Here is a 24068-nt window from a genome sequence, read left to right on the forward strand (position 1 = left end):
GAGTTGGCAGAGTATGGCCGGCATGTCAAATTCAGCCTGCTGCCCATTTTTATAAATCCTGACAGCTAAGAAATAATTGGAAAGAAAACATATTTCAGGACATATGAAAATTATATGAAATTAAAATTTCAGTACCCATAGAGTTTTATTGGAACACAGCCACACTCATTCATTTACATATCGACTATGGCTGCTTTTGCAATACAATGGCAGAGTTAAGTAGCTGCAACAGAGAAGGCATGACCAGCAAAGCCTAAGATTTATTATTTGACCCTTTATAGAAAACTTTTCGCAAGCCCTGCTGCAGAGTCTGGTTTACTAGTATATTCTAAGAATGATTCTAAAAAAGGCAAACTATTACTAACATTAGAATGACAACCTGGACAGAAATATTTAAACCCTGAACTAAAAAGTTTAATGTTGTAAACCATCACCTCTTTCAGTTATAATCTTAAATAGAGAGACATTTCTATCTATTACATAAACACAAAGGTTAATGCATTATAATAAGTTTATTGATGTATTTTTACCTGCATTATCTAAAAAAAGATTTATTTTCTACTCATAATAAAAAGGTTCTGATTTCAATACTTTACAAACTAAAACTCTAGATCAAACTGTCAAAACAAAATAGTACTTATAATTATAGCTAACACTTGTTGAGAGCACTATGTGCCAGGTACCATTCTAACCATTTTCAGGCCTCTATGAAGTAGGTATTACTATTACCTTAAATTAACAGATGAATAAACTGAGGCTTAAACAGCTCTCCAGAGGCCACACAATTAATAAGAGGAAGAGCTAAAATTCAAACCCGGGTCATCTGGCTCTAGAACCTAGAAGGGGTCTGGCTACACTAAAAGGCCACTGGATTACAATGCTTCTGTTAACAAGGCAGATTAGGGCCTTTAAACAAATGAAAAGAATATCTCAATATATTTAAAAAAAACAAACAAAACTAAGTACTAGTGTAATTTATATCAGCACTTCAAGAGAAACATTTAGGTTTATATTTCTCTATGGCACTTAGAGTTTGCATAATTCTGTTTCTCTTTGCAGAGCAACTCTGTACTCTCCATACATATACATACAACTGGTTTAACTCATTTGTACACCCCTCACAGAGTCTACCACAGTCCCTTGAGTGTGGTAGATGCTCAACAAATCACTGTTGGGAGATCAAAGAGCATTCACTATGTGTTCAATAAATATTTATTGAGTGAATGAAGAGAATAAGGAGTTTCATAAACCATTAGGTTCAAGTATCATTAAATGGTTTGTTGACCTGAAATGAACTAGGGCTGGAAAAAAGTCTCTGGCTTTGCAACCTTTAAATTGCGTCTGGTCTGTTCTTGAGCTCTAACCACTCTCTGTGCTATTAAGTTTCATAAACAAACCACTCATTACACACCTGTCAAACAATATTCATCTTTCAAGCTAATTTTCAGATTATTCTTCATGTTTTTCCTAATTTAATACAATTTAATCATAGTCCATCTCAGTCTTCATCACTCCACTGCGGAGTCAAATTTCTTTATCTTCATATGAAAGCATCACCGTTGCCTTCATCATTTATACTGGAAACCTCCCCCCCTGCTTAATTTGTTCTTCATTGAGGTGCAATAATTTAATAGTCTAAGAGTGGATGTACCGTGGTTTCCTACCAAGATAACACAGTCCATTTCTAAATGTTATTTTTCATACCTCTCTCAGGAGTGACTAACATTTTGATGGACTTTCTGGTAATATTCAGGCAACAATCTCAGCGATAAACTGACCACTTGGCCTAGTATGCTTTTTACCACATTGATGTTCACTAGCCATTTTTCTGTTTATGCACAAGGAATGAAAGATTTACCCACAGTTTATCCTACCCAGCTACTAACTTCTTGCCCAGAAAAGGTAGCTGTCACATGCAAAACCAGAGGCAGCTTACTTGTTCATATTTACAAGAAATATGAATAATTTTAGTATCATTACAAAAACTTGAACACTATACATGAATACTCTGAGAAAACCCTATATGACATACATGTTGTTCTTTCCTACTGTAAGTCTCCCCTCTTCCAAATCAAAACTAAACGTATGTCAAAGTTTTTGATATGTTCTTCAAAGATGAAAATAAACTAACATTTCTCAATATGCTGTCTTATAGTTGATGTCATTTAATCTCAGAAGTGAAAATTATCGTACCCATTTTACACATAAGGAGAAGTGAAACTCAAAAAAGTTCACTGAGGGCTTCCCTGGTGGCGCAGTGGTTAAGAATCCGCCTGCCAATGCAGGGGACACGGGTTCAATCCCTGGTCCGGGAAGATCCCACATGCCACGGAGCAACTAAGCCCGTGTGCCACAACTACTGAGCCTGCACTCTAGAGCCCATGTGCTGCAACTACTGAAGCCCACGTGCCTAGAGCCCGTGCTCTGCAACAAAAGAAGCCCCTGTTCACCACAACTAGAGAAAGCTGGCGTGCAGCAACAAAGACCCAACGCAGCCAAAAATAAATAAATAAAATAAATAAATTTGTTTAAAAAAAAAAGTTCATTGACTTACCCAGTGCTAAGCGGGACTCTAACTCAAGTCTTTAAGCCAATAATCCTACTACTTCTTACGGAAACCCCTGGTTTGCTGCATATGAAATGACTTAGCTATGTGTCCGGGACTCGCCAGGGCAAAGGCTCTTTAAACTGGGGTCCAAGAATTTGGATGGAAAAAAACTTACATCCTTATTTTCACTAACCTATAATTGAAACTAACATTCCTTCAATTCTGAATGTAGTATTAGCAGGACTATCACTAGTTGTTATTTAGTAATAAAAAGCAAATTTCTTACATCATAAATTTTTTTTAAGGTGAACTACATTTCACACAGTTAAAAAGTCATATTCTTTTTATGAAAAGGGGTTCACAGGTTTCTTTAGACTACAAAGGAGTTTAGGGCACATAAATAATGTAAGAATGCTACTCCAGAGACCATCACACAATCTGTCAATCCTTGGTAACGAAGGTTTACAAAGGCATGTCACACAGTTTACTCATTGTCCTCTAGTTTGTTAAAAATATGGGGAATTCCTGGGCTTCCCTGGTGGTGCAGTGGTTGAGAGTCCGCCTGCCAATGCAGCGGACACGGGTTTGTGCCCCGGTCTGGGAAGATCCCACATGCCGCGGAGCGGCTGGGCCCGTGAGCCACGGCCGCTGAGCCTGCGCGTCTGGAGCCTGTGCTCCGCGCAACGGGAGAGGCCACAACAGCGAGAGGCCCGCGTACCGCAAAATAAACAAATAAATAAATAAAATATGGGGAATTCCCTGGTGCTCCAGTGGTTAGGACTCTGCGCTTTGCCTGCCAAGGGTGCAGGTTCAATCCCTGGTTAGAGAAGTAAAATCCCACAAGCTGCACGGCGCAGCAAAAAGGATAGCATTTAGACCCAGTGATTTTTTCGTATCTAATTTGTCAATTACATTTGCTATTACTGATCTCCTACTTCTAACCTAACACACATGGAAATCTCTCTTATGTACTTATTAAACCGAGACATTAAACTTCTTTGTGACCAACTTTTCAACCCTAAGCAAACCTACTGTATTACGATTAGCAAGTGAATCCAGTGCTTGTACAAATGAATTTGACTTAATGTACAGCTATGGTCCAAATGTTTGTGTCCCCCCCACCTCCCCAACTGATGTATTGAAATCCTAACCTCCAAGGTGATGGTATTAGGTAGAACAAAGGCCCTCATGATTAGGATCAGTGCCCATTTAAGGTGTTTAGTAAGTATTAACAAATAAGCTCTTATCTTCTGCAAGCTACAGCCTATCGTATCAAAATCCTTATGCTTAAGATGCAACTTTAAAACTTGTCATCGGGCTTCCCTGGTGGCACAGTGGTTGAGAGTCCGCCTGCCGATGCAGGGGACACGGGTTCATGCCCCAGTCCGGGAAGATCCCACATGCCGCGGAGCGGCTGCGCCCGTGAGCCATGGCCGCTGAGCCTGCGCGTCCGGAGCCTGTTGCTCCGCAACGGGAGAGGCCACAACAGTGAGAGGCCCGCGTATCGCAAACAAACAAAAAAAACTTGTCATCAACTTCACTTATTTTCCTTCACAAAGGTTCCTATTAACCTTATCCCATTCTGTCCACTCTAAAATTCACTGCATCCCAGCATCTGTATTTTTTGTGAACTTTTATGTTGACATGTTAAATCTCCAAGCCAGTTTTAACATTGTGGGCAGAAAAGACGTCTATTAGTACTTCCCTAGTCCTATGTCTACACAAGTTAACAGCAGTCAAAGGCTGTTATGATACCTTCCCTTGGTAGTACTATGACAAACTTTCACTAAGTGAAGCTGTAACACCATAGTTTATGCTCTGTTGCTGAGACTTTATCACATTTCCACCTTGATGTACTCAAAACGTTTTTATTAGTCATAAACTTTCTAATATTTGTGCTCTTTACAGTTAGTTATTTCCTATTAAAAAACACAGACCTTTAAAAATTGATTCTGATTCTTCTGAAACAAAATGTAGAGGAAAAGAACATAGTAAACTAAAATAATGGAATTTAATCCTTAAAAGTACAAATTCATTTTAGAATCTGGTAAGTATGCAACGTTTACCATATATAATAATCTCAACTTAATGTTTTATAGGAAGAGCTTGAGAATTTCAAGCATAAAACACAACCAGAGTTGGAATACTATTTGGCAATAAAAAGGAACGAAGTGCTGATACATGCTACAGCATGGATGAGCCTTGAACACATGGTTAAGTGAAAGAAGACAGCCACAAAGGGACACATATTGTATGATTCTGTTTATAGGAAAGATCCAGAATAGGCAAATCTACAAAGACAGAAAAGAGACTAGTGGTTGCTAGGGGCTGGGGGAAGGGAAGTGGGGAGTAACTGCTAAGGGGGCCTTCTTTTTGGAGTGATGTTACAGAGCAGTGACAGCCGTACAAATCTATCAGTATACTAAAAATCATGGAACTGTACACTTTAAAAGGCTGAGCTTTTCGGTATGTGAATTATACTTCAATAAAGGTGTTACTCTAAAGATAAATAACAAAAAGCCACCACTTGTAAACCACAGTGAAAATTTCCTTGGGAAAGGAAATTATGAAAGTCATCGACTAGAAAAGTAAGTTGGTTACCTGTGATGTTAGCAAAGTCAACCTCCTATTTTTTCTCCCATTCTACCAACAAGTACACGAACATAAAACTAGACAGTGTTCGAATCAAAGAATTCGGCACAGTTGGCCGTTAAACTAAAACAGTGAGTGCCTTCTTAGAATCTCCCACTCCTAAACTGTAGGGGGCTTCCACTTACGGAAGTAGTTTTCAACAGCAAGCTCAAGAAGGAACGTCAAACTGGATGACATTTGCCTAGACGCCCTACAAAAGCCAAAAACACTAGAAGGGGTGACACCTACACACTCCTAAGTCTGTGCACGTGTTAGGCTGCCCCCACCCAACACCAACGAGCAGCATGCACCATTCACCCAGATCCCAACTTGCTCACCATAAACTGACACACTATCAAGCCCTCTGGCTCATTTGTTTAAAAGGACAGACACAGCAACCCTCACCAGGTTCCCACTCGAGCCCAACCAGCCCCCGCCCTGCCCCTCCCCACCCCAAACCCACACACGTGTTAGCCCGACACCGCCCCACCGGGTCCCACGTGCACCTGGTCTAACACACTCCCCACGTGTGGGCGCCCCACGGGCTTCCTCAGCTGTCTGAGGTCACCGCGTGACCCTGGGTCTCCAGAGGTAGGAGAGGGGAAGGACGAGGCCCAGGTCCCTGAGGTCCCAAGCCTTCAGGGAGTGTCCACACCCATCCTCCCTACTAACCCCAACAAATCCAAGGGCCGGGGGCGACGGCCCCTTTAAGACGCGGCCCAGTCGTCGCCCACAGAGAGGGGCGCAACGGGGCCTACACAACCCCCCCCCTCCGTTTGCCCGCCCACGTCTAGTCGCCTCACCTCGGGCCGCCGGGCCCCGCCGCCGCGGCGGCGGCGGAGGGGGGGCGGGGTGCGGGCGGGGTCCGGAGGGGGGGGTCGCCCCGCCGACGATGGAGCTGCGGTTCGCTCTCTGAGGCCGTGGGACGGTGACTGCGTTGGGCGTGGACGCTCCTAGCTCGCTCCCTCGGCGGCTCCTGGGACCCCAAGATGGCGGCGGCGCTGAGGCGGCTGCGGGCGCTGGGCCGGCGGCGGCGGCGGCCACTTTCACTCACTGAGAGGAGCGGAGCAGGGACACGGGGAGCCATGGCGGGGGGGAGGAGAGGCGCCATAGCCAGGCCAGAACAATCGAGCCGCTACTCAGCGGGCTTACCGCTGCCCCGCCCACGCTCACTGCTCGTCGCCAGCCCGTGGCCGTCCGCAGTGCAGCTGCGGTCGGCCTCGTGCAGCTCGCACCCCGCCGCTACAGCCTGACGCCCCGCGCGGACCGGGGTTCGGGGGGAGATCCTGATCCATGCCATCTAAGTGCAGATTGGTCGGGGCTGGGACTGCCGAAGATTGCCGAAAGGCGGCGGGGAGGAGGAGGAGGATGTCATCGCTAGAGTGAGCAAGCAGATCTCGCGGGAGCAAATGTCGCGAGACCTCTCCAGGTCTGCAACCGCCAAAGAAAGGTTACTTTTCCCGGAAGTAACGTCAGTCGAAACGGCCCGGGATCCTGGGAATATTCGTTCCCTCAGGCAGGAGCTTGGGGGGGTGCTTGTGATTAGTTTGTTAGGGGCTACCAAACACTGCTGAGTTCACCTGAGGGAAAGTATAGGCTCGGGTGTGATATTTTATCCTGTTTTTGGCCCCTTTGGGTGGGGTTGTATACTGTGGGGAAGTGCATGCTCCGTGGAACCTCTCGTAACAGTAGTTTGGGGCTCCACTTTAGGCTCAGCGACCAAGACTGCGATGCTGTGGCATATTTGTGCAAGGCGCCAAGGTGAAGGCTTTAGGATTCAAGTACTTGGGAACACACAGACCTGTCATCAGAAATGCCTCCCTATTCTAACACTCACCCAGTGAGCCTCTGAAAAGGGAATAATTTGACTTGTCTGTGCCAACTCCATAGTTTGCGACCCCTACTACCCACATTTACTAAAGTTAATGCAATTCAATTACCAGCATCTGTGATGAGAAGTACCTAGTGTAGAGCCTAACTGCAGATAAGGATTAGAAGAACTTACTGAAAGTTAACTATTCTATTTCTGTTCCCTCATGTCTCATGTTTTAATTCATTTCAGCCTGGCCCTTAGCACGTAAGCAGAACAGCATTTGCTTAAGGTCACTAAGTAGCCTTCTTGTGCCAAATTCGCTGGACTTTGAGAAGTTAATTTTGCTTAAAGGCAAAAGTATAATATACACCCTTTGTGAAAGAAAGAAGGGGACATAAAACACACAAATACCTGCTCATTTGTCAGGGGAGGGATAAACCAGAAGTTAAGGTGAATGATGTCCTATGTGAGAAGGGTGGCAAGAAGGGGAGGATTGGAACAAGGTAGCAGGATCGACAAAGGAGTGGCAGATATTTTTATATAGGACTGTCTCTTAGAACCATATGTTTCACATACCCAAAAACATAAACACCTAAAACCAACTACGATAATATTTGAGTAACAACCAGCTGATTGGAGCATAAATCAAAAAGAAAAGAATAAAGGGGGAAAAGTCAGTGAGCTGCGGAGGGACCAAGTTGTATGGTCCTTTAAAGTTCAGACGTATAGGTTGTCTGTTGTATTTGTTTTCTGTTGCTGTGCTAACAAATTACCACAAATATAGTGGCTTAACACAGACTTACTATCCTACAATTCTGTAAGTCAGAAGTCTGACTCGGGTCTCAAACTGGGCTAAAATCAAGGTGTTGGCAGGGCTGCCTTACTTTCTGGGGGCTCAAGGGAAGAATTTGTTTCCTTTTCCAGCTTCCAGAGGCTACTTGCATTCCTCGGCTCCTGGCTCCCTTCTTCCATCTAAAAGCCAGCAATGGTAGGTTGGGTCCTTCTCATGTCATATCTGACCAACTCTTACCCTTTTAAGGATCCTTGTGACTACAACAGGCCCACCCAGATAATCTAGGATAAGCTCCCTATTTTAAAATCAACTGATTAGCAACTTTTAGCTCACCTGCAACCTTAATCCCCCTTTGTCTGTAACCTAATATATTCACAGGTTTTGTGGACATCCTTGGGGGAAGGCTATTATTCTGCCTGCCCCCCCCAGTTCTGTTCTAGAACTTTTGATGTACAACTCTCATCTTTCATCTATGACTTTCACATTAAAGTCCAGTTTTTTCTAATCTCTAATACAGTCTTGCATTCTTTTTTTTATTTTTTTTTTGGCCTTGCTGCGTGGCTTGTGGGATCCTAATTCCCGGACCAGGGATCAAACCCGGGCTTCTGCAATGGAAGCTCGGAGTCCTAACCACTGGAGTGCCAGGGAATTCCCTAATCTTGCATTATTGATTGAAGGTCTTTGTACATTCTTTGCCTCAGAGATTTAGTACCTCACATAAAGTTTAATCCACAATTTCTTTGTAATTTGGATTTAAATTGAGATTTAATGTTTTCTAGAAATATCTTGATTTTATTTTACAGTTCATTGTAACATTTTCTGTTTTCTATCCAAATAAAGGAATCTCTTTGGCTTTCTTTAAAAACTGTTCATAATATTAAGAAAAATCATTCAATATGCAATATTTAATTTTATTAGGGTAATGTTTAAAATACATTAGAAAATAAAGGAAACAGATCATTTAATGATAATTTTGAGGGAACTGTGCAATTTAGGATATGTATTTTATTTCCAATAATAAAGCAATAAACAAAAAGAAAACCCACTATGTGTCAGGGTAGAGGAAAGACCCAAAACTGAATATAAACACTAAGGAATGAACTTGACTGTTTTACAGATGAGTAACACAGCGACTCTACAAGGGGTGGGGAGGAAAAGAACTCACCTAAGTACTGAGGGAAACAGTATCTTGACTGGATACCTAAGAATAAACCAACTGAACTGTACATAAATTCTGTGATCCACATCGTAAGTATTTCTCTCCAGTATGCATGTTAGAATTAAGCAAATATATTGTAGATCATAAGCTGTGTTTCTCACTGTTGGAGAAAAAAGTTATTAAGTAAGGAAGAGGGGAAAGCTAAAATGAAGGCTGTGGTGTTGGATTGGATTCTGAGGTATCTGTATAAACTCATGGTTTTTAATATATGTAAAATAGGTACAGAAATATAGATTGGTGTGTATGTGTGAATTAATAAACATATTTCCTAGTTCTGTCTGCTGAGAGTATTTAGAAGCAATGAGGATACCTAGCACCCAGATCTTGATTTCTAAACACCATTTTCCAATAAAAAGAACAAGGAGAACCTTGGAGAAATAACTGATTCCTAGGCTGAGGCAGGGAAACTACCAGATGAGCCTGGAATATATTGTGGTGCCAGGAAATAATGCTTAAAAAAGGATGTCACAAGAACACAGCAGCCAATCTGAAAGAGCTCCTAATGGCCAAAGCAACAAAATAAAAATGACAATATTGCATTATGACCCATGGACCCATGGTATTTATTTTTAATATTCATGCATCCATACTGATACAAACAAATAATTGGTTATTTAAATGGATGGGAGAAAAGGGACAACCCTTTCTTAGAGTAGAATTCCAATTAATAAATGGAGAAGGAAAGAGGGATAACAAAAATCACCACTAGGCAAACATTGCAGTAATAACTTGCAGACACGATCCACAGATGGATGCTAAATTAGTAGGTGAAAATTTGAGGAGAAACAGGATTTACATAGATTCAAAGTGTTTCACCCAAGATACATTTTAGCACAAAGGGAAAGATAGTAACTTAATAATGGTGAGGGACTTCCCTGGTGGCACAGTGGTTAAGAATCTGCCTGCCAACGAAGGGGAAATGCGTTTGATCCTTGGTCTGGGAAGATCCCATATGCCACGGAGCAGTTAAGCCCATGTGCCACAACTACCGAGCCTGCACTCTAGAGCCCATGAGCCACAACTACTGAGGCTGCATGCCCCAACTACTGAAGCCCGCGCACCTAGAGCCTGTGCTTCTCAAGAAGAGAAGCCACCATTGGGCTTCCCTGGTGGCGCAGTGGTTGAGAGTCCGCCTGCCGATGCAGGGGACGCGGGTTTGTGCCGCGGTCTGCGAAGATCCCACATGCCGCGGAGCGGCTGGTCCCGTGAGCCATGGCCGCTGAGCCTGCGCGTCTGGAGCCTGTGCTCCGCAACGGGAGAGGCAACAGCAGTGAGAGGCCCACGGACCACAAAAAAAAAAAAAAAAAAAAAAGAGACGCCACCACAATGAGAAGCCCGCACACCGCAGCAAAGAGTAGACCCCACTCACCGCAACTAGAGAAAGCCCACGCACAGCAACGAAGACCCGGAGCAGCAAAAAAATTAATTAATTAATTAATTTTAAAAAATAATGATGGAACTCAGCAAACCACCTTAACCAAGTGATCAAGATAAACATCATCAGTAACAAGACATATTTACATCATGAACCCCTTGATATTTTGCATTGAGAAGGACAGTATCATTTCTGTGGTATTCTTGCTGAAAATGTATAATCTCATTCCAATCATGAAAAAAGCATTAGACAATCTGAAATTGGGGGACTTTCCAAAAGAGAATTGATCAATACTCTTCCAAACTGTCAAGATAATGAAAGACAAGGAAAGACCTGAAGACAACTGCAGACTGCTAGAGACTGGGAAGAAATAACAAGTAAATCTAATGTAGAGTCCTGGAAAGGATCCTGTAAAGGAAAAGGGACATTGGTGGGAAAACTGGTGACATTTGTATAAGGTCTCTAATTTAGTTTGTAATATTGTACTAATGTTAATTCCCTTGTTTCCATAACTATACTAAGGTTATGTAAGATGTTAACGCTGGGGAAGCTGGGTGAAAATAATACAGGAAATCTTTTTTGCACCTTCTCTGTAAGCCTAACATTAGTTCAAAATAAAAAGTTAAATTTTTTTTTAATTCCACTTAACTTTTCAACTGTATTCATCTCCATTCTTGAAATACCGTCTTCCCTTAACTTTGGAATCACAATGTTCTCCTGGTTTTCTTCACTTTGGACAGTTTTTTATAACCACAGCAACTAGTCCACTGGTTCATGGATTCTGGTCTTGATAAAATTAGGGATATGCAGGAACTTACATGAGAGTACAAAACTATTTTAAGACACACTCTTCTCAAATTCCTTAGCTAAGTTGAAATCACAGGAGACATAGGGGGACTTCACTTGAGAGGAGCCAGAAGTATCAACATAACCTTTTCTCAGATGTAGCGGAGATGGCCACTATATGAGCAGTAATAACCGTGAAACTGCCCCCACCAACCATCAGCTCCATCCGGAAAAGGGAGAGTTCCCACCGTCCTAACTGCTCTCTGGAATTCCAGGGAAAACAGGGAGGTGAAGAGCAAGTGCATTCTGCCTGGTATCTGCAGCATACACACTTTAAACATTAAAGCAAGGGCCAGAAACTGGTGGTCTTTGGCCATAACCAGCCTCCAGGTGTGTGTTTTGTTTTGTTTGAGGTTTTTTTTTTTGAAAACTAAGAATAACAACACTGGTCCAATAGCTGAATGGAAGTGAACTGTAGCTTCTCCCTTTAAGCATGGTATATGCTTTCCTGTTCACCAGAGTCCGTATTACTACTGGTGACACTACTTAAACCCAATCCACTGACACTTTCCACAACTGCCCAACTTCTGCAGATATTTGAGCTTGCAGTTCCTACAATAAAAGATTTTTATTTGTTTGAATTTGTCACTCTTGCTGAGATGGTTTTTGTTCTAATTAGCATGGGTGAGTAAATGCTGTTTTGAAAGCACAAAAACATAATAATAGCTAACATTTTGTCAGCACCTATAGGCAGTGCTCTAGGAGCAATACACATTTAGCCTTCATGAAAGCCCTTTATTTCCATTTTGTGAAAAGGGAACTGAGGCTTAACTTGATTAGGTAATAATTAAGTAACTTGTTCAAGCTCACACAGATAGTAAGTGATAAAGCAGGGACTCAAACCCAGGTCTTCAGAGGCCAAGTTCTGTATTCTTACACTATACCAAACGTCTGCTCTTATCAATTTAATTTGCTTTACTGACTTGGTTGTCTATCTGTAATCTTTGATGCTATCACTCATTTATTTTAAAATTATGAAATATATACCAGCACAAAGAAAAATATAGGGAAAAATATAACAAACATTTGTGTACCCACCACCAGATTTGTCAAATCTTAATATTTTGTCATATTTGTTTTTATTAATAAAACATTACAAATATAGCTGATGCCATATGTAGCCCTTTTTATTCCCTTTCTCCTCTCTCACCACTCCCAGAGATAACCACTATCCTGAATTTGTTATTAACAATACCCATCCATGTTTTATATGTATATATATCTTCATAAAAATTATATATATCTTCACTTGCTCTTTTCAGTCAACATTATGTTTTTGAGGCTTATCCATGTTAATATGTGTAGCTTTAATTTATTTTATATTTTTATTTTTTTTTAATTTGGGGGGACTTCAGATTCACAAAAACAGATTGATCATAATCTTTGGTTCATGACACATCAGAAGTCTGTCACTGGCTTCTTTCTATTTAGTTTACTTTTTTTTTTAATTTTTAAAAATTTTTTATTATTTTGGCTGCATTAGGTCTTCGTTGCTGTGCACGGGCTTTCTCTAGTTGCCGTGAGCGGGGGCTACTCTTCGTTGCAGTGCATGGGCTTCTCACTGCGGTGGTTTCTCTTGTTGCAAAGCACAGGCTCTAGGCACACGGGCTCAGTAGTTGTGGCGCACGGGCTTAGTTGGTCCACGGCATGTGGGATATTCCCGGACCAGGGCTCGAACGTGTGTCCGCTGCATCGGCAGGCGGATTCGTAACCACTGCGCCACCAGGGAAGTCTGGGTATCCTGTTATACGTAGTCTTTTGGGACTTACCTTTTCCACTTAATGTTGATAAAACTGTTAGGTGTCACTGGAGCTGGTAGTTTTTAAAACAGCTTTATTGGGATTTCATTCACATACCCAAAACCGCATCCACTGAAATGTGTGTAATTCAATGTTTTTTAGTATCTTCACAGAGTTGTGCAACCGTCATCATAATCTAATTTTAGAACATTTTCCTTTCCTGGAAAAGAAATGCCCATCCCCATGAGCTATGAGCTTCACTCCCCATCCCGAAGCCCCACCTCCACCCATGTAACCACTTAACCTTTCTGTCTCTATAGATTATTTAATTATTTATTTATTTATTTATTTATTTTGCTGTACGCGGGCCTCTCACTGTTGTGGCCTCTCCCGTTGCGGAGCACAGGCTCCAGACGCGCAGGCTCAGTGGCTGTGGCTCACGGCCCCAGCCGCTCCGCGGCATGTGGGATCTTCCCGGACCGGGGCACAAACCCGCGTCCCCTGCATCGGCAGGCGGACTCTCAACTACTGCGCCACCAGGGAAGCCCTATTTAATTAATTTTTACTGTTGTATAATATTACCTTGTTTATACCATAGTTTATTTACCCACTCTCCCACTGATGGGCATTTGGGTTGTTTTCCAGGTTTTCACTGTTATGAATAGTGTTGGTCTGAACAGTCTTGTATCTGTCCTGTCTTGCGCATGCATGTCCAAGATGTTTTCTTTGGCATATACATAATAGTAGACTTACAGGATCATAAATATGCAAGTGCTCAAGTAAAGAAAATAATTAAAACTATTTGGAAACTATATTCCCAAGTAGTTGTGCAATTATACACTCTCACCAGCAATAAAAAAGAGAGATTGTGGATTACTATCTCTCCAAAATTTTATAAGGTTGAACAGCTCCTCAAACGTTTATTGGCCATTTGTGTTGCTCTTCTGTGAAATCCCTGTTCATGTCTTTTGCCTCTGTTTCTATTAGGTGTGTGTGTGCGCACGCTTTTCTTATTGATTTGAAAGAGTTCTTAATTTATTCTTGATACAAATCCTTTGCTATTTCTGCCTATTGTGAATATCTTTCTCCAGTTTGCTACTTATCTTTTGGCTTTCTTCAATGTCCCTTAAAGAAAAGTTCTCAATTCTAATAGCCAAATTTATCAATATTCTCTTCTAAATCAAATGTTTTTAATGTTTTGCTTAAGATATCTTTCCCTATTCCACAATCAAAAAAAAAAAATCCACCAGTATATTCTACTGAGGTGTTTTTTTTCAACACTTAGATCTTTAATCCTGGAATTTTTTAATATGTTGAAAAGTAAATATCCAATTCATCTTTTTGCATAGAGAGATCCATTTTTTCCAAATCCATTTATTGAAATGTTGATCGTTCCTTTCTCACTGCTTTGACATGCTGTCTCTGTTTTTTTACTAAAGTTCTACATTATGATGGTCTGTTTCTGGACTTATTCTATTCCATTGGTCAACTTGTCTGTCCCTGTGCCAATGTCACATTGTCTTAATTAGTACAATTTCAAAATAAGTTCTGATACTTGGTAGGCAAGTCATTCTCCCTTCATCTTCAGAAATGTTCAGCTATTTTTTGGTCCTTTATTCTTCCATTTAAATTTAATATCATTTTATCAATTTTAATGAAAAATGTGGTTGGCAGTTTTATTGTATCTCATTGAATCCATAGATCAATTCAGAGAGCTTTGACATTTCATGATATTAAATCTTCCTATCTGTGAACATAGTAGCTCTACATTTATTAGTTTTGTTTAGACCCTCTTTACTACCTCTTAATAACATTTTATAGTTTTTCCTGTAGGAGCCTCAGACCACTTTCGTTAGATTTATTCTTAATTACTTGACATTCTCAAATATTATTTAACCTTACATAGTAATAAACAAACTGTTAAGAGTTGTCTTCTCTTTTATATTGCACATCTTTCTTGTGCACCTACGGGAGTCTTTCTAGGGTATACACTTACTACTGAAATTGTTGAGTCATAGGGTATATGCATCTTCAACTAAAAGTGCTCTGTGAATAATAACAGCCAAAAAAAACTCCACACAAATGTAAGTTGGTAGTGAACACTTAAGAAATATTTGATGAAGGAACTATCCCAATTGAAATAGTGAAATGAATTTTACCACATGGTAATCATGGTACAGCCAAAGTTATACTGGAAGAGAGGCATATTCAGAGTGGAGGATGGAATGTCCTGACAGTTTTAGAATGAGTGTCATCAGGAAAGTCCTTCCTCTGAAAAGGAAAACAAAGCAGCTGTGGGAGAATCTTTGAGAAATATAAAGAATTAATTAGAGAAGCTCATTACTAAAAATATTTGTTTTCTTTCTAGAAAAGCAATCTGGCCAAGTTGAGGGAAATAGCAAATAACTACTAACCCTAAATAGTATCTTCCACATTAAGTTTCTCAGCATTTAACATCTACAGATAAGACAGGCAGAGCTAAACTGATTGCAAGGAGAGATTTAAAAAAAACTTCACATGTATCTGGTATTAATGTTATATATTTGCGTTTATATTCATCATCTCATATGATATTATAAAGGTGATAGTATGAACATCTCTGCTTTATAGATGACAAAAAAGAACCTCAAGGCGATTAAGTCTAAAATCACAAAACTAGTCCATTAGTAAATCCAGGACTTGACTCAAGATATGTGAAAGAAATTCAGAGCATTCTGGTGAAAAGCTCTGAGGCACAATACAAAGATTTTTAACTCCTTAGGGCATGCCAGAATTTTAAGACAGTAGGTAAAACAAAGTACAAAAAAAATTCAATATATTTAGTGGTAATGACAACAGACCCCTTTTAAGTTGGTGCTAGAGTCAGAAGCCTGGCAAGAAGGATGATGTAAAAAGGATAAATAAATTTAGCCATGAGTGTATAAAACATGACTGACAGAAAGTTTTACAAATAGTTTTACATATTTAGCTTCTTTTCTCCTTTGTGGTTATTTCGTAATAGGAAAGATATAACCAGGAGAGTTAGATTGTTATGAGGATGTGTTCAAATATCTATAGAAGGATAATATTTAATATTGCCTTAGAGGTAGGTGCAGCGGATAGTTCTGATGCCGATAATGTCTTCCATGTAGTTTGAGCTTTCATATATCTTATCTGAAGTGGTAGCCTCAGTTTCTACCTTGAAGTCCGAAGAATATGAAAACTTACCATGTGGGTAAGTGGGACACAAGAAATAAAGGACAATAACAGTGTGAAATGGTGGGGCCACTCTGGAAACATTCTGGCAGTTCTTCAAAATGTTAAGTACATTGCTACCATTTGATCCAGCACTCCACTCCTAGGTCTAGACACAAGAGAAATGAAAACATATGTCCACACAAAAACTTGTACACAAATTTTCATAGCAACATTATTCATAATAGCCAAAGGTATACCTAAATGTCCATCAACCAATGAATGGGTAAACAAATGTGGGATATCCATACAATGGAATATTATTCATTAATAAAAAGGAATGAAGTACTGGCACATGCTGCAACATGAATGAACCTTGAAAGCATTACACTAACTGAAAGAAGTCAGTCACAAAAGACTACATATTACATGATTCTATGCGTGTGAAATGTCCAGAATAGGAAAAGCTATAGAGATAGAAAGTAGATCAGTGATAGCTTAGGGCAGGGAAGGGTGTGGGAAGAGGCGGTAATAGCTAAAGGGTACAGAGTTTCTTTTTTGAGGTGATGAAAATATTCTAAAATTGATTGTGGGGATTTCCCTGGTGGTCCAGTGGTTAAGACTATGCGCTTCCACTGCAAGGGGCACGGGTTCGATCCTTAGTTGGGGAACTAAGTTCTTGCATGCGGCGCTGAGCGGCCATAAATAAATAAATAAATAAATAAATAAATAAAATTGATTGTGGTGATAGTTGCATGTAACTGTGAATATACTAAAACTGCTGAATTGTACACTTTAAATTGATGTATTGTGCGGTATGTGAATGTATCTCAATAAAGCTGTAAAATAGAAAAGAAAAGGAACAGACCAGATCTCCCCAGCAGCATCCTCCAGGGCCCCCTTCTTTTTCCTAGACAATGCTAAAAACAAAACAAAATGAAAAAAAAACAAAAACAAAAACTAGAGGTGTTCTTAAATTTATCTGTTAGTGGATGTGTCCACATTTTAGCTGTTCAGAATAATCCCAGCAAGGTTATCACTGAACTCAAATAGAAAGTGATAATAGGACAGCCCAGAGACCAGTCTGGTTCTAGCCCAAATCTAAAGGTCCTGTGAGGCTGAGAGAGTATTCCTCAGTTGGTCCCTAGCAACCTTAAGTACCTGTACATGTCCCAGGCCTATCCTTATCTGAATTCATACCCCATAAATCTGGACCATATCTGGACAGATGTCAGGGACAGGATGAATCACTACTCATCATCTCTTCTCTTTGCCAGTGCAGGCAATGTATGCCTGGGGAATGTTGTGTGTCAGATCTAACAAAGGGGAGAAACCAGTTTGACTTCATGCCAGTGCTAGAAGTGACATGACAAAGAAGGCTGGAACTGAACCATGCATGGCACAATGGACTCTGAAGGAGAAGACAGGTTCCCCTCAAGTTTTAAAGCAAGAGACAAACTCAATCAAGGGTTCTAGGTTGTTTCTACCACCAGCCTGTTTTCTTTCCCCATGTCGGGAGCATACTGGGCAGGGTCTAGAAGAGCTTCCATGTGCTTGTCTCCCATTGATATGTGCTCAAGCCAAGTCCCAGGGAGAGCAAACCCCTTGCTCCAAGAGGACCAAATCCAGCTAGCTCTTAACAGGTCCACTTATTCTATGAAAAGCATAATAAACAACAAGGTCCTACTGTATAGCACAGAGAACTGAATCACTTTGCTGTACAGCAGTAATTAACTATACTTCAATGCTGTACAGCATTGTAAATCAAGTATACTTCAATTAAAAAAAAAAAGTGAAAAGCATGAAACATTCAGGCAGTTTTCCAGCAACCTCTCCACCACAGTCAACTCTTAGAAGTCCTCTCTGTTTTTCAGGCTCTTCCTTCACCAGAGAGATGGCAGTGCTAGGCCTCGCCACTCAAGGAGACACTTCGTTCCATTTCAGTCAACAACACACTTTCCACAGTACCCTTTGCCCTACCAAACTCCATTTTTGGGATTGTAAAAACATATTAGAGCAGAGTTCCCAGAGGACGGGGACATTAACCAGAAGGAAGCATCTGTGTGTTCCATCTTTTTCCTTAGGAACTGTGGTTCTGTGGTTCTCTGTTTTCTTGCCTCTGGACTCAACTTGTAAATTTGAGGGAAAGTTAGTGAAAAGGAGTCAGTCAATGAGAACCAGGTCTGGAGTGAGAGGCACAGGGAGACACTGAATTCATGCTGGTAATGGGCTATCCAGCAGACTGAAAGGTCAGTGCAGCCTTGGTTTAGACCTTTACTCTAATTTTTCAAGACTTCTGACACAGAACAAAGCTATACCATTAAAAAATAGTTAAAGTATACATTAATGCATTCAGGGAGAAACCCAGAAGCTGACTGGAAACTACTGGGTATCTATAGTTATGCTGGGGTACTTTTCCTATATATGTACAGGATCTTCTGGTCCCCAGCTGGCTGAACTGGAACAATGGATTCTTTTTTTTTTTTTTTTAATGTTTATTTATTTAGGCTGCGCTGGGTATTAGTTGCTGCATGCGGGATCTTTTAGTTGCGGCCTTCGAACTCTTAGTTGCAGCATGCATGTGGGATCTATTTCCCTGACCAGGGATCAAACCTGGGCCCCCTGCATTGGGAGTGCAGAGTCTTAGCCACTGGACCACCAGGGAAGTCACTGGAACAATGGATTCTGATAGACATCCACTACCAGCACATGGGCTTGTAGAGGGGGAAGGAGATTTTCAAAAAGATGGGGTGTTCCTCTGGGTAGCCAAAGCAGCAAAACTGTGTCAAATGGAAAAATAAAATCATAAAGGTACTAGAAGAAACATAGATTATTTTTTAACCTTGGAGTGAAAGATCCCTTTTGAGCCTGCCATAGAATCCAGAAGTCATAAAGGAAAAGACTAATTGTAAATCAACTATACTTCAATTTAAAAAATAAATAATAATAACATAAAATAAATAAAATTATTCCAGAATTAAAAATTCACTGAAAATAAACAGATAAGTATGAATTTTCAAAAAATAAAATAAAGGAAAAGGCTGATAAATATAACAGAAACAGTTAATGTAACAACCTAAAAATCACCACAAGTCACATAAAAAAGCCAATTTCTTTAATATACAGAGAGCACTTATACACCAAAATTTAAAAATTAACAGCCCAATAGGAAAAGAGGCGAAAAAGAAAATCAATTCGGTTGTTCAATAGGTATTTACTGAATGCTTAGTGTATTCAAGGCATGTTTCTAGGCACTGGAGATGTGGCTTTGAGAAAAACAACATAGAAAAATAAATATCAAAGGTTAGTAAACATATTAAAAGATTCTCAACTTCACTTAGAATAAATACAATTTTTTTTTAAATTGAAATAGTGTTTTTCACTTACCAAATTGGCAAAGATTAAGCTTAGTACAGGCAGTGTCCAAGGGACATACACACCACTATACACTAATGAAGAAGTCTAAACTGGCAGCATCCTTTTAGAGAACTCTTACCTCTCACTTTAACACGTCTGATTTGTTTGAGTCTTTTTTTTTTTAACAAGGATCTACTTAACCTTTATAATTTAAAAGGATTACATTAAAAATGAAATCATAAAATATACCTATCCTTTTGTAAGGGCCTTTGAAGCTTTCTGATTTCTATGTGTGTTGAAGTTAGAAGACATTTTACTTATAGAGGCACACTCTTCTGGGCTTAAGTAATCTACACTAACTCTAGCTCTGCATTTTTATTATTCACTTTTTCATTCAGCAGACATCTACTAAGCTAACTGCTTTATGCCAAGCAATGTGTTAATCACTGGCTATTTAGTCTGATGAGGGAGACATCAGATTAATCACAGCATAACAAGTGCAACAAAAGAAGTATGTACAAAGTACTTAGGAAGCAGACAGGAGGCATCAATAACTGTCAACAGACTTTAGAGAAAACTTTCCAGAGGAGAGATATTTAAGCCAGTTCATGAGAGGGGTCTTTCTTCTCATGGGTTTGCCACCCAATAAACAAATGGGAAACGAAAAGAATACATTAACATCAAAGTCAGAAGAAAGGTAGATTCAGATAGGGCCACCATACTTGAATTACAATGTGGTGAAATCAAGAAGGGAACCACTGAGCGTTGGAGGAGGCTGCTGAGATGGAAGACACCTGAGTCCTGAAACTGAAGGCTGAACGTAAACATGATATCATCATAAATATCTCCCTTATGAAATTTGAGGGACCACAGGCTCCTCACAGAAAACATGATTACAGGAACATTTCGGGTGGACACTGTTGTTCTGATTATTGCTGTTGATAATGGTGAATACTAAATATTTCAAGGAATGGGCAAACTGGTGAGCTTGGAATATTGGTCTGTATTTTTCTTTTCTTGAAATGTCCTTTTCAGATTTTTACATCAGGGTAATGTTGCCCTCACAAAATGATTTAGAAGTGTCTTCTTTGTCCTATGAAAGAGTCTGTGTGATTATTTTCTTAAGGCCTTATTTGTTAGAGATATACACTGAAATATTTACAGGGAAATTATATGATGTCTAGAATTTGTTTTAAAATATTTCAGAAAAAAAAGAATAGATGAAACAAGAATGATAGAATGTTGATGTAATGTCTGGGGGTTTATTATACTATTTTCTGCACTTTTAAGTATGTTAGAAATTTTCCGTAAGAAAAGGTTTTTTAATTTATTTTAACTTTTAATTTTATATTGGAGTATAGCCGATTAACAATGTTATGATAATTTCAGGTACACAGCAAAGGGACTCAGCCATACATTATATGTATCCATTCTCCCCCAGACTCCCCTCCCATCCAGGCTGCCACGTAACATTGAACAGAGTTTCCTGTGCTATATGGTAGGTCCTTGTTGGTTATGCATTTTATTTATTTATATTATTTTTTAATTTCAAACATATAATTTGTTGTGTTTTTATTTTTTTAACATCTTTATTGGAGTATAATTGCTTTACAATGGTGTGTTAGTTTCTGCTTTATAACAAAGTGAATCAGTTATACATATACATATGTCCCCATATCTCTTCCCTCTTGCATCTCCCTCCCTTCCACCCTCCCTATCCCACCCCTCTAGGTGGTCACAAAGCACTGAGCTGATCTCCCTGTGCTATGCGGCTACTTCCCACTAGCTATCTACGTTTAGTAGTGTATATATGTCCATGCCACTCTCTCACTTCGTCCCAGCTTACCCTTCCCCCTCCCCGTATCCTCAAGTCCATTCTCTAGTAGGTCTGCATCTTTATTCCCGTCTTGCCCCTAGGTTCTTCATGACCTTTTTTTTTTTTTTAGATTCCATATATATGTGTTAGCATACGGTATTTGTTTTTCTCTTTCTGACTTACTTCACTCTGTATGACAGTCTCTAGGTCCATCCACCTCACTACAAATAACCCAGTTTCGTTCCTTTTTATGGCTGTGTAATATTCCATTGTATATGTGTGCCACATCTTCTTTATCCATTCATCTGTTGATGGACACCTAGGTTGCTTCCATGTCCTGGCTATTGTAAATAGAGCTGCAGTGAACATTTTGGTACATGACTCCTTTTGAATTATGGTTTTCTCAGGGTATATGCCCAGTAGTGGGATTGCTGGGTCGTATGGTAGTTCTATTTTTAGTTTTTTAAGGAACCTCCATACTGTTCTCCATAGTGGCTGTATCAATTTACATTCCCACCAACAGTGCAAGAGGGTTCCCTTTTCTCTACACCCTCTCCAGCATTTGTTGTTTGTAGATATTTTGATCATGGCCATTCTGACCGGTGTGAGATGATATCTCATTGTAGTTTTGATTTGCATTTCTCTAATGATTAATGATGTTGAGCATTCTTTCATGTGTTTGTTGGCAATCTGTATATCTTCTTTGGAGAAATGTCTACTTAGGTCTTCTGCCCATTTTTGGATTGGGTTGTTTGTTTTTTGATATTGAGCTGCATGAGCTGCATGAGCTGCTTGTAACTTTTGGAGATTAATCCTCTGTCAGTTGCTTCATTTGCAAATATTTTCTCCCATTCTGAGGGTTGTCTTTTCGTCTTGTTTATGGTTTCCTTCGCTCTGCAAAAGCTTTTACGTTTCATTAGGTCCCATTTGTTTATTTTTGTAGAAAAGGTTTTTTTAAAATGGAAAAAAATACTGTCTAGTATGTTTCAGCACACTCTACTTGTGTGTGACTGCTCTTGGAAACTCAGTCTTCACTCAACCTACAGTGATGGGACCAATCCACCCTTCCCCTGGAGGATAAGACATAGGGATTGTCAACGTGACTAGTCGGCTGTAGAGGCAACGCAAGGCTTCAAACAGTGTTGTTTCAGTGGAGAGCCCTTATGGGTGACTTTCTATGCCTTGATCCAGGGCGTGTTAGAGTTTGACTAGGGCAACTTGTCCGCACTTCAACCAGAAATGCTACTGGATCTGGGTTTTAGCCAGTTTTCTTACTATGCATAGGTACTGGCTTCAACAATTTCCTATTTTATCTTCTGGCTGTGGGGTGGCTCAGTGGGATCAATTTTGTTAATACCATCAGTCAGTTGTTTCATACCTGGTATTATTACCGATGCTTTCAAGTCGGGCCCCAAAAAGTGTCCTCCTGCCCGGTGTCATTTGGAACAGTTGAAAAAGACAGAGTTTGGTTCATAAGCAAAAGAAAGCTTTATTCTTTGATCAGAGAATGGAGAGGTGCAAGCTTCTGCTCTAGAGCACAGGCTCTCCCCGCAGGCCATGGGCGGGGCTGCTTTATAGGGTTCTGGCCAGCAGGGAAGCTGCGGAGCTCTCTCCTGTTGGTCGCAGCTGTGCCTCCAGACTTGTAAGGTGCAGCGTCTCTGCACACAGCCCGCTGTCGCTGCCACCATCTTGAATTGCCGTGTCATGCAGGCAAGGGCTTCTGCTCACAGCCCGCCCATCGAAGCCATCTGGCACCAGGAACTCTGGTCTGAAATGCCAGGTGCAATGCCTCTGCATGCGGCAGCCTATGAACAAGTGAAACTAGAGTAATGACAAATGGGAAAAAAAGTTAGATTTTATTTTATTACCCAGACTCTATTTTTATTTCCTGAGCACTGTTAATGGTCTTTGCCAGTGACAAATCCCTCCTCTGATTTTTGTCTTGCTTCTCATTCTTGAGGGGTGCTAAGGAGAGAAGGTCCGACTTATGTAGCTTCTTTCTGCTGATCAGGGGAGTCGTCATAACCCTGGGTAGAGGAGCAGAACTTCTCCCTAGCTACCTTTACATATGTTTGTCACCAAGCCTTTGCCCTGACTGTGCATATCCCTGAGTGACCACCATTTGTCTAACCTTGGGTTTGCTTGTTTTGTTTTGGCTGTGCCACGCGGCTTTCGGGATCTTAGTTCTCCGACCAGGGATTGAACCTGGGCCCCAGGAGTGAAAACACTGAGTCCTAACCACTGGACTGCCAGGGAATTCCCTGTCTAACCTTTTGGAGACAAGGGACACCAGACAATTTAAGGTACATGGCCCAATTAAAATACATAAATAAATAAATAAAAAATTTAAAGATACATGGCTCAAGTATTAGCAAGAGCAAATTTTTCCTGAAAATGCAGGTATCTAGGTCTTTTGACTGTAGGCAAGTGTGCCCTGATGTTGAGGCAAACTACTATGGCCTGCATATCCCTAGTAACACTTCTGTTGTTTTTCAGAAGAGAAGCTTCAGGTCAGAGAGAAGTTCACATGAGTAGCCAAAGGGGTCCGTTGCCCCAGGTTGTCTCTCCAGAGTTTGGGGCTCGGGGTCCTCTTTACTTGAGGGTGATGTAACCACAGTGTGATAACCTGCAACTTCAGGAAAGAATGGGTGGTTAGCATTGTTGCAGAAGAGGAAAATGTCATGTCCTGGGACCCACAAGAGTCCTTAAGACAGACCACCAAGTGAGGGTCCTTGGCATCACACAGTAAAGAATTCA

General features: G+C 40.5%; 1 protein-coding gene and 1 long non-coding RNA gene across 9 annotated transcripts in view; one reads left to right on the top strand and one right to left on the bottom strand.

Annotated features, from left to right (window-relative positions):
- Positions 1–6104, bottom strand: part of INO80 (INO80 complex ATPase subunit) — a 128809-nt gene extending 122705 nt beyond the window's left edge. For 2 of the 4 annotated variants that reach the window (XM_067743648.1, XM_067743636.1), the window contains exon 1: positions 5983–6102. The gene's annotated coding sequence lies outside the window, so the exon portion shown is untranslated. Of the gene's footprint in view, positions 1–5685; positions 5937–5982 lie in introns of those variants that run through there. The other 2 variants (XM_067743657.1, XM_067743641.1) reach the window with 2 other exon arrangements.
- The window catches only part of LOC137227580 (uncharacterized), a 28839-nt gene continuing 10426 nt past the window's right edge, over positions 5656–24068 (top strand). Inside the window, exons 1-5 of one of the 5 annotated variants that reach the window (XR_010944912.1) lie at positions 5663–5770; positions 6490–6695; positions 7917–7980; positions 8903–9033; positions 20885–20993. This is a non-coding gene — a long non-coding RNA (uncharacterized lncRNA). The other 4 variants (XR_010944914.1, XR_010944915.1, XR_010944913.1 and 1 more) reach the window with 4 other exon arrangements.

This window comes from Pseudorca crassidens, chromosome 1 (assembly GCF_039906515.1).
Source record: "Pseudorca crassidens isolate mPseCra1 chromosome 1, mPseCra1.hap1, whole genome shotgun sequence".
Taxonomy (NCBI): domain Eukaryota; kingdom Metazoa; phylum Chordata; class Mammalia; order Artiodactyla; family Delphinidae; genus Pseudorca; species Pseudorca crassidens.